General features: G+C 43.7%; 1 long non-coding RNA gene across 1 annotated transcript in view; it reads left to right on the plus strand.

Annotated features, from left to right (window-relative positions):
• Positions 1 to 8,573, plus strand: part of LOC129013135 (uncharacterized) — a 99,074-nt gene extending 90,501 nt beyond the window's left edge. Inside the window, exon 6 of the long non-coding RNA XR_008493775.2 lies at positions 8,286 to 8,573. This is a non-coding gene — a long non-coding RNA (uncharacterized LOC129013135). The remainder of the gene's footprint in view (positions 1 to 8,285) is intronic.
• The last annotated feature ends 1,412 nt before the right edge of the window (positions 8,574 to 9,985 follow it).

The following is a 9,985-nucleotide window of genomic DNA, read 5'->3' on the forward strand; positions in this document are numbered from 1 at the left end:
TCACTTACTTTACAGCTACTTCATCATTTTGTCCCATCTAGAGAAGACTCATCTCTGATAGGATAACTCTATTTATCTCCTGTGTGGCTGGGACTCCCACCCATAAACCTGCATAATTAGAGGCCTACAGGAGATTCACATTCCTTCTCTTGGTTTGTCTTTTAAAAACTCTCATTTGTTCAGTTTCCCTGGCACATCATACATGTTCTTGCCTTCCTCTCCTTCTTCTCAGGCCCCCAGGGCACTACGGCACATTTTCTAGAACTTTCCTGAGATATAATGCCTTTATCCAAACACTCTGTGGCCTGAGTTCTGGTAAATAATGACAGGCATGTGTGGACTTGTGGGCAGAAGTAGGTTTTGCCTCTGTGCTTTTTCTCAGTGGGAAGCCCAGGAGGCTGGCCCTGTTTCAACCTCCAGATCTTTCTTTTTATGAAGATAATGATGATCACAGAGTCATATTATTGGCCTCCCTGCGGGCACTCAGAGGCAGCCAGCCCAACGCTCTCACGTTCCTTTGCCTTTCATTTGAAAACAACATGTAGGGGCACATAGACAGGGTCAAGATAATTTTAAAAGAAACATTTTTGAATTTAATTAGATAATACTTCGTAATAACATACTTGGTTCATTTCCACAGGGTATGGCAGCATGCAAAGGACTTCCACATGTATGATGCTATATAGTACTTGAAACATTGGGCCTGTTTCTTTAATGATTATACAAGTGTTAAAGCAAATGTCTCCCTCTGTTTCTGTTAAAAAAGTGACAGAAATGGAATATTTGCCATGATCTCTTTTGCAGATACCATCGTATTTTCTTGCTTTTCAACACAGACTAAATTCTTCCTCAATCCAGTGCTCCTCCAAAGCCCCTTGTACTTCTTCTTTTATATCCTAGCATTTAAGCTAAAATTAGTATTCATGGCCATATGCTTGTTAATTCCCTTTGCATGAAGGTGCGTTGTTGGCAATCTGTGCAGATCATTCTTTAGTTTGGACTTGCAGCTAGCAAACTCTTGGAGCGAGAGCCAAGCTCAGGTGGGCTGGCCTAGAGGACATTGCTTCCTCTTCTTTTCAGCAACAGTTTGCATCTCAAATAGTCCCCCAAGAGGACTATTTGATGAAGTTTTGGCATGTGTAAAATATAAATACACTTTGCAAAGTGGTATGGACAAGCAGAGATTTTTCTGAACTAATATATAATGAGAAAATAACATTGAAATGGGAGCTGAATCCCTAAACCTGCATTGAAGAACGGCTTTATTTTTTCCCTAAGCCTTCAAAATACTGAGGTGGGTTGCATGCCAGTAGCCCTCAGTGGGCTATGCTGAGGGAGACTAGGCTAGCAAAGTAAGAAACAAAATGTATCATTTTAACAAAAAAAAAAAATCCCCTTTTATTGACTGACATACATACAAAAATATATGTTATGCATAAGAGTTGTGGGAGCACGCACGTGTGTGTGTGTGTGTGTGTGTATTTCCTAGCTCTGTTCACTGAAAAGGTTTAGAAACCACGACCGACCCAGTAGCAATGGGCATCCCTCTTGCCCAGATGTGGCTTTGAAACACCATTTTCCACTAACGAAAACTAGAGAAAGTGCTATTTCTAGGTTTGGGATGGGCAATGTACAAGATGTGTCTGGAACACCTTGCCATACCAGATAATGAAGAAGCTCTTGAAGACCACCAGGATCGTGTTGAAAACACTCAGGGGTCACCTCGAAGAGGCTTCCACTGGCTGATGAGGGGGAAATTTGAGCTTCAAAAAGGATAATAAATGTAATCATTATGAAACCCATCAAATAAATTGAAATCCATGACTTCATAATGATACCTTAAAAATTGATCTCCTTCAGAGGATAATAGGGAAATAATCAATTTTTTTGTGAAAATTAGTAAATGAAAAGAAAGAATCAAACATTTATTCTACTTCTGCTAAGTGAACGTGCCACTGAGTAATCAAATAGTAGATGAGGGAAAGTATATTTTTAGAAATGTGTTCCAGTGACGAATTAATAAATGGAAAAGAAATGATAGAACTAGAATGTTACCATTTTGCAACCCCCTTTGAATGAATAGATCTTGGCATCAAGCATCAACAGCTGCTATTATCACAACAAGAGAGACAACCAGACACTGCATGTCTCATGATGAAAGAACAAATCACCACCTAGAATCTTGCCAAAAGTTCAAACCTGAGGCTGACCAAGTCTCCGGATCCAGCTCCCATTTGCAGGAAGTATAGAAGACAGAGGACAATCAGTATACAATCAGCAAAGGCCAAATGATGGGAGGTCTACCAGTCAAGTACCCAGGCAAGTCGGAAAAAAAGAAAGGGATGGAGGAGAGACCCTGTAGAATATAAGAGAATTAAAAGACACGTCAAATTTACAAATGGGTAAAGCTACACTATAGTGTTTAGGAATGCACACCTAGGTAATAAAACTACAAGAAACACAAGGAATGGTTACTTAACACTTCAGGGCAGTGGTTAGCTTTGTGAGAATGAAGCCATATTGAGCAGGATGAGACACACAAGGGACTTTGGGGGTGCCATGCAAAGTTCCATTTCTTAACCTGGACAGTGGTTTCTAAGGTGTTCACCTTTTAACAATGAATTGAGCTATGAATTCACTTTGTGTGCTTTTCTTAATCTGTGTTTTATTTTATAATGGAAAGGGTTAAGAGAGTAGAAGAAAAGAAGAAGAGCAGTTTTTAAATTTACATTTTATGAATGCCATAAAGGGCTTAACTAGTGAAGAGCAGTTGTGTCAAGACATTATCATGGAATGGTAATGAGCATGAGCTCTGAGCCACCCTGGTGGGGTCTGAATCGCAGCTTTGCCACTTACCAGCTGTGTAACCCTGGGAAAATCACTCACCCTCTCTGTTTCAGTTTTCTTATCTGTAAAGTGGATGTCATAATAGTTCCCACTTCATAGTGTCATTGTAAGATTTACATGAGATGATAACATGAACATTGAGAATACTGCCAGGCATATAGTAAGGGCTCAATACAGCTATGTTGTTCCTTTTTACCTCTTGCGTTTCTCTCCCATTCATTTTCCTCAAACACTGTAGCATTATCTCTTTCTTAAAATCCTGTGGAGCAGGGTGAGGAATCCTCCACTAGTCCTAGCCTGTGTCTCCCTTGTCCTTCTGTCCTCTGCTCCTCATTCTGTATTTAAGTATCCCCAGGGAGAAATCTGAAAAGACAGGGAAGGAAAGATCCCAGCTGGGCACTCAGAATCTATTTAGAGATGAGAGAGAGAGAAAGGGACTTTTCTTGAATCCACAGCACCTAGAACAGTGCCTGATCCAGAGCAAGCATGTAGCAGACATTTGCTGAAAGGATGAATAAAAGAACCTGTAGAACGTGATTTTAAAAGCACTGCTCAAGGATATCTCTTTTGGATGAAGAGTTTGAAGCAGTCCATGGCTTTATTTTTGCCTTGTCCTGCCTAGCTATTTTCTTCCCTGCTGCCCCATTTTAGTGTTCATATCTTGGTATGAGTCAAATAGTCTAAATGTAGTGTCTGTTGGCAAAACATACATATTGTGCTTGTTCTTTATTCAGAAAGCCACATGTGGACTCCAGCCCCATGCCTACCAACCATCTTGTCACTGTCACTCGGAGCTCCTTCCTGCCCAGCAGATGTGTCCACCCTCTCCTTCTTCCTCTAATGTTCTTCCTGTCATTGTTCCCATACCTGACTCCCTCCCATCCTGTGTTCCAGTGTAGATGAGCCCATTGCAGCAAAGCCTTTGTGTACCAGCCTCTCATAGGTAAATTTCCCCATCCACTGCTTGTTTCCCTCATGTTTCCTTCAAAGCACTTACCATGTATCTACCCATGGATGAATATTTGTGGAGGAGTCCATGGCCTTGACAACAAATGACCAAACACACACTACAAGAATGGAAGCATGAATGTGAGTTGACTTCTTTCTTGTCTCCTCCATAGCTTCCATGAAGGTACTATGACTGTCGAGTTTACTAGTTTCTGGTTTTTAGTGGGTGCTCGATATATACTTTGTGAATGAATGAATAAACAAATAGATAAAATGTGAAACTTCAGGCTTGGGGTTGGGGAGGGTGGTTCTACAAGATGACCTATCAGAGTCTCATTGTGAGGTGGAGCAAGGAGATGGGGATTCCAGGACAAGGAAGTAACATTCACAACCTTGAGGAAATAGGCAGTTTTCCCTGAAAGATCTGCCTATAATGAGGGAGACCACCCCATACCTTTATTCAGAGATGGGCTGGAAGGCAGGACTCAGGAACAGGAACTGAGCCTACAGCCAAGGACAAGGGCCTACAATGGTGAGCAGGATTGCTGGGCCTATTGTGCCCAGTGGACAGTCCTTAAGATGCTGATTCCCATGGGCATTTCGAGGTTTCTGAGAGTGAATGATGACTGAGTTCCATCAGGGGACTCAGCGTGGCCTGTCACTGACAGGGTGCTTTAGGATTTGGAGTGGTCCGTAACTATAGACAGAGTATAGCTAAAAAAGCCTTGAATTTGAACCTTAGTTTTGTCACTTACTGTGTTATCCTGAGCAAGTTTTTGACTTCTCAGTGACTTGGATTCATTGTTTCTAAGATGAAGATCAAAGTATGTACTTTCTGTGGTTGTCATGACAATGAAATAAGATCTTTTCTCAGGTAAACTGCCCCATCCAGTCTTGCTCAAATCTGGTTGTGCATTAGAATGGTCCATGGAGAACTTAAACACTGCACACACACCTGGGCACAACTGCAGCAGATTCAGACTCAGTAATTCTGGGGTGGCCTCCAATCATCTGTGGTTTGAGAAAGCTTAAAGGTGACCATGCAGCTCAGGCAGAGTTGAGCAAGGTCGGATTGGTGTATATAAGGCAACAAAAGATGGAAGCTTTTCCAGCTACCTCCTCTTCTGCTGCCACTGCCTCATCTTCTTCTTTCTGATCCTTTTCTCCTTTTCTTCTTCTTTGTTATTGGGTGTGAGCATAAGTGGACAAAGTCACATGGTACCTGGAGAAACAGTGGCATTAAAAACAATTAAAGACTGATAATGTCCACATATGACATTGATTCCAGCAAATGACTAGATGAAGTCTGTGAGAATTGAGGTCTTGATGCTAATTAGTCAGTTTTGAATATCTGGAACAGTAATTGCAAAGGTGTGAAAGATGGTACTGCCAGTCCTTCATTTGCATAGAATGACTCTTACACATGCCTTTCTGGTTTTCCTATATTTAAAAAAATTGGCCGGGCGCTGTGGCTCACACCTGTAATTCCAGCACTTTGGGAGGCCAAGGTGGGCGGATCACAAGTCAGGAGATCGAGATCATTCTGGCTAATATGGTGAAACCCTGTCTCTACTAAAAATACAAAAAATTAGGCGTGGTGGCAGGCGCCTGTAGTCCCAGCTACTTGGGAGGCTGAGGCAGGAGAATGGCATGAACCCGGGAGGCAGAGCTTGCTGTGAGCCAAGATCGCACCACTGCACTCTAGCCTGGGTGACAGAGCAAGACTCCGTCTCAAAAAAAAAAAAATTACTTTCTACTAGACAGTTTCTGATATTCTCAAACAAAACATAACCTTTTTAAAATAAAGGTTGTAAAGTGGTTTAATTTTCTTGCATAATGAAAATTTATTGAGTACTTTCTGAGTACACAGCATTGGGCTAAGGACTATTGACGTATGATTTCATTCATTCATTTATTCAACATGTGTTTATTGAGTGCTGCTGTAGGTGTTAGAATATAGTAGTGGAAAAAAAAACAGATAAAAATCCCTATGCTATTGGAGCTTACATTCTAAGGGGAAGAGACAGGCCATAAAAAAGTAAACATAGTAAGAAGTAAATCATAAAGTGTTAGAATGTGATAAAATGTTACTTAAAACTATTTTAAGTAAGATGGTTAAGGAGACTCATCGAGCAAGTGCTTGAAGAATGAGCTGGAGTTTTACTATGTGGATACTGGGAGCAAGAGCATCTTGTATGCCTCACATACAGGCAGAAGGACCAGCCAGTGCAAAGGCCCTGAAGTATACAAGATGTGTCTGAGGAACAGCAATGAGGCCAGAGTGGTCTCAGCGAAGTGAAGTTGAGGACTAGGGAATGAGGTCGAAGAGAAAATGACCTTGTAGGTCATTTTGGGACTCTGGCTTTTACATTGAGTGAGATGGAAAGCTACTGGGGTGTCAGGGGCAGAGGAGGTATAGGATTTGTATTATAACAAGATCACTCCGGCTGCAGCATTGAGAATAGATCATAGGAGGGCAAGGGTGCAAGGGAGGAGGATGCAAGAGAAGAGGCTCTAGTGGGAATCCAGGGAGAGCCCCAGTGGCTTGAACGAAGATGGTGGCAGTGGATGTGGTGACATGTGAATATATTTTAGAGAAAAATTCAGTAGGATTTCCTGATGTGTTGACATGAGGTATAAGAGAAAGTGTGGAATTAGTGACTCTAAGGCTTTTGTTGTTATTGTTTGGTTTGGTTTGGGGTTTTTGTTTGCTTTTTCATTTTTTCCTGAGCAACTGAAAGGATAGAGTTGTTTTCCAGATGGGAAGATTGTGGGTGGAAACTGTTCAGGGAGGAATATTAAAGTTTGCTTTCGGTGACTTGAGTTTGACCCCCAAGCGAAGACATCCAGGAGGCATTGGACCTGAGCATTTGGAGTTGGGAGAGTATCTGGGCTGGGGGGACATACGAGGGACCATTGGGGTACAGATGGTGTTAAAAGCCAGAGACTACATTAAATGGGTGAAGGCGGGGTGCAGATGGAGAAGTGAAAAAGTGCAAGGACCAAGCTCTACGGCACCCCAAGAGGTCTGGGGGACAAGGAGGGATCAGCAAAGGAGAGTGATGAGGAACTACAGGTGAGGTGAAAGGAAAATCAGGGCGATGTGGTGTCCTGGCAGCAAGTGTGGTGAAGAAGGTGAGGAAGAGGGCAAGGAGGCCAGTACCAAATGCTGCTAGGGGTCAAGTTAAAGGAGGACTGAGAAGTGACCATTGGATTTAGTAATGGGGAGGCCATTTGTTACCCTGACAAGAGCAGAGGGGTTAAAGCCCACTTGGATGGGTTAACAGAGAAGGAAGGGAGGAATTGGAGACAGAAGAGAGGAACAGGAAGTAGTTCATAGGAAACTGGGTCAAGAGGGTTTTTTTTGTTTTTCATTTTTTAAGTGAGAGTGATAATAGCATTTTTGTGTGAAGATGAGAATAATACAATGAGAAGAGGGATTGTTGATGCCAGAGAGATAGGAGAGCTGCTGGAGCAATGCCCTAGAGTAGGTGGGATGAGATGGGATCTATACACAGGTGGGAGGTTGGCATTAATTGGACGCACAGACAGGCCAGTTATTGTATCAGGTGGGAGGCGGCACATGTGGGTGCTGATGCTGGCAGGGGTAAGGAATGGTATGAGTCTAATGATTTTCCTGATGGCTTCAATTTTCCCTGTGAAATAGGAAACTAAGAACTGGAGAGAAGATATCAGAGGCTTAAGGAGAGTGGATAAGGTATTATGTGGATGTCTAGGCGAGTGGGAGAGTCCATAGACCAGGGAAATGAACACAGTTGCCTGGCCACACCAAGCACTCATGATATTCACTATCACAGACATAAAGTGGGATTGGTGCATGTAGTTATGTGTTTTTCGCTAGCCATGTTTGGCTGTTCGGGTGCAGACACAGTTTGCTAGATTTAAACAGGGTTGAGGTGTTGCCAAGTGAGAAAGCTACAGAGAGACAAAGAAATAGAGATTAGATGCAAGGGGGCCATCATGATAATTGCCCAGGTAATGAAAGGAAGCGGAAAAGGGAAGATAGTGAGGGTCAGCAAAAGGTGGTGGGATCAGTGGATGGGCACTCCCAGTAGGTTGAAGGTGGTGGGAGCAGTAATGGTGCTCCCAGTGAGTTGAAGGTGATGGGAGCAATGATGGCACTCCCAGTGAGTTGAAGGTGGTGGGAGAAGAGAATGGGCGTTCCCAGTGGGTTGAAGGCTTGTTGGAGTTGGGACACTGGGTGGTATGAACTGGAGAGTCAGGAGGTAAGTGATCAGATGCTGGGATGGATGAAAATGAGAATATGGATGGCAAGGTGGTTGTTCACCCCCAAACATGGCTGGAATACATTTTTTTGTTCCTTTTTGCAGTTAGATATGGCCAATGCTTAGTTCTTGCAAAGGAAATGTGGATGGAGATGATGTGCCCGGTTTCTAGGCCTGGCCCATAAAAAAATCATCTCATGCAATTCTATACCCTTTCTCTTTTCTGTCTGCCACTGAATGCAGAGAATCCAGCCAGGACTGTGAAGCCCCAGGGAATGGCTGCACTTCAAGTCAGAAGGAGCCTGGGTCCCTGAATCATCATGTGGAAGGCTCTCCACCCAACTCAATGGTGCAATGGACCACAAGCAAGAACTTAATTTAGAATGTGCTTATTTTGTTAGATTTTGTAATTAAAAAATTGATCCCACTCTGACTGAATGAGAGATGTTGAAGTCATTAATCTGGGAGGGTATGTTCCTGGGAGTGGGTGGCTGAGGTGAGATTTCAAACAAGGTTGTTGAGGAAGAGGAGTTCAAGTGACTGAGAGGACATATTGTTGGATAAATTGTGTGTGTGTGTGTGTTGAAATCACCAAGAATAGGGAAGAAGTGTATAAGAGAGTGTGGCAGTGAGCCCAGAGCTAAAAGAAATCATGAGCAGGGAGTAATTCACGAGCAGAGAGTAACAGCAACGAGAGGCAGTTAGTGAGAGAAGCAGCTGAGGGATTTTAGCGAGGGAGGGGGGAGGATGGTATGGCAGCAGTATCTGGGGGCCAAGAGGACACCGCCCCATCTCCAAGCCCAGTGGTCAGGAGAATGAGGGGAAAATGTCAGCGCAGGAGAGGCTACGAGGGAGGAGGAGCAGCATCGGCAGGAGGAGCCCCAGGTGAGAGGGACATTCAGGGAAGAGGCTGCAGATTACAGGGATTTTTCTAAAGAGGGTTTCTGAATCCAGATGCACATTGGAAGGCTCTTGAGATGCGGGGGTCTTGCGATGGGAAGATGGAGACAGAATGAAGGATGTGTGGAGCCCTATGGGGAGCAGAGAATAAAGAAGTGGGGTGACCTGAGAGCCTGGGATTCTTGTGACCATGGACACAGGTATCAAAGGCATGATGCAGTTAGTCCTGGGGAACCTGAGGCAGGTGGTGGTGATGAGGGGCAGTGAGCAGTGGTGTCTGGGACTCAGTCTTGGCTCCTGTCGCTGGAGGCAGTGAGGCCTGGGACAAATGGGATTAGTCCCACTTTAAGACCCTTCTCTGAGCCCATAGGCTTCTTCTTAACCCCTGTGCATGGAAGGAAAAAGGTAGGAGTTGAGGTTGATAGATGTGATTAAGATGTGGATTCTTAATCACATCTACTAGCTTCAGCTGTCCTACTCTTGGGAGGCTCACTTTTATACATAGAGAAAATATGTGCCATTATAACTGTGCTCCAGTGGGCAAAGTAGAGCAGACTTCATTTAAAAGGCTGCTCCATGTTCATTACAGAAAACAAAGTCAATGTGCTGTTGACATTATTGCACATGACTGCACAGCTGCGCACAAGCTCCACCCACCAGGTGAGTCTTACCTCTTTCCCTAAGTCCTGGTGCCTTGCTTCTCACAGAGTGGTCCATGGGCCAGCAGCATTGGCATCACCTGGATGCTTGTTAGAAGTGCAGGATCTCAGCAAGACCCAGACATACTGAATCTGCATCTGCATTTTAACCAGATCCCCAGGTGATCCTTAGGCACGTTAAGCCTGAGGCAGCACTGTGATGCATTTCTTGTTATTAGTAGGAACAAAGCAGGTGCCTCCAAGAAGAAAAAGGCAAATGAAAGAAGCAGCTCCAGGAAAGATGACATGTTACTCATCAGCCTTAAAATTCCAAGTTCAGTGCATTTTCCCCCCCAGTCCTGGCAGTGTATTGGATTCATGTGAACTTCATTAAAAATTAAAACA

Source organism: Pongo pygmaeus, chromosome 15, assembly GCF_028885625.2.
Source record: "Pongo pygmaeus isolate AG05252 chromosome 15, NHGRI_mPonPyg2-v2.0_pri, whole genome shotgun sequence".
Taxonomy (NCBI): Eukaryota; Metazoa; Chordata; class Mammalia; order Primates; family Hominidae; genus Pongo; species Pongo pygmaeus.